This window comes from Saccoglossus kowalevskii, unplaced genomic scaffold (genome assembly GCF_978046115.1).
Source record: "Saccoglossus kowalevskii unplaced genomic scaffold, keSacKowa6.1 SCAFFOLD_88, whole genome shotgun sequence".
Lineage (NCBI taxonomy): Eukaryota > Metazoa > Hemichordata > Enteropneusta > Harrimaniidae > Saccoglossus > Saccoglossus kowalevskii.
The window spans coordinates 75,154-76,752 of NW_028188633.1; positions in this window are offsets into that span (position 1 = coordinate 75,154).

The following is a 1,599-nucleotide window of genomic DNA, read 5'->3' on the forward strand; positions in this document are numbered from 1 at the left end:
CACTTTGCCACAACTTTTCAGTACTTTGCCACACTTTTCAGTACATTGCCACGACTTTTCAGCACTCGCCACAACATCTCAGTACTTTGCCACACTTTTCAGCACTTTGCCACGACTTTGCAGCACTTTGCCACGACTTTTCAGCACTTCGCCACTACTTTTCAGTACTTTGCCACACTTTTCAGCACTTTGCCACAACTTTTCAGTACTTTGCCACTACTTTTCAACACTTTGCCACAACTTTTCAGTACTTTGCCACGACTTTGCAGCACTTTGCCCTCTTTTCAGTACTTTGCCACGACTTTGCCACAACTCTTCAGTACTTTGCCACACTTTTCAGTACTTTGCCACGACTTTTCAGTACTTTGCCACACTTTTCAGCACTTCGCCACTACTTTTCAGTACTTTGCCACACTTTTCAGCACTTTGCCACAACTTTTCAGTCCTTTGCCACACTTTTCAGCACTTTGCCACGACTTTGCAGCACTTTGCCACACTTTTCAGCACTTTGCCACAACTTTTCAGTCCTTTGCCACACTTTTGAGCACTTTGCCACGACTTTGCAGCACTTTGCCACACTTTTCAGCACTTTGCCACAACTTTTCAGTACTTTGCCACACTTTTCAGTACTTTGCCACGACTTTGCCACAACTCTTCAGTACTTTGCCACACTTTTCAGTACTTTGCCACGACTTTTCAGTACTTTGCCACTACTTTTCAGCACTTTGCCACAACTTTTCAGTACTTTGCCACACTTTTCAGCACTTTGCCACAACTTTTCAGTACTTTGCCACACTTTTCAGCACTTTGCCACTACTTTTCAGTACTTTGCCACACTTTTCAGTACTTTGCCACGACTTTTCAGCACTTCGCCACAAAATTTCAGTACTTTGCCACACTTTTCATTACTTTGCCACGACTTTGCCACAACTTTTCAGTACTTTGCCACTCTTTTCAGTACTTTGCCACGAATTTGCCACAACTTTTCAGTACTTTGCCACAATTTTCAGTACTTTGCCACGACTTTTCAGCACTTCGCCACTACTTTTCAGTACTTTGCCACACTTTTCAGTACTTTGCCACAACTTTTCAGTACTTTGCCACACTTTTCAGTACTTTGCCACGACTTTGCAGCACTTTGCCACACTTTTCAGCACTTTGCCACAACTTTTCAGTACTTTGCCACACTTTTCAGTACTTTGCCACGACTTTGCCACACTTGTCAGCACTTTGCCACAACTTTTCAGTCCTTTGCCACACTTTTCAGCACTTTGCCACGACTTTGCAGCACTTTGCCACACTTTTCAGCACTTTGCCCAAACTTTTCAGTACTTTGCCACACTTTTCAGTACTTTGCCACGACTTTGCAGCACTTTGCCACTCTTTTCAGTACTTTGCCACGACTTTGCCACAACTCTTCAGTACTTTGCCACACTTTTCAGTACTTTGCCACGACTTTTCAGTACTTTGCCACACTTTTCAGCACTTTGCCACAACTTTTCAGTACTTTGCCACACTTTACAGCACTTTGCCACTACTTTTCAGTACTTTGCCACACTTCTCAGTACTTTGCCACGACTTTTCAGCACTTCGCCACAA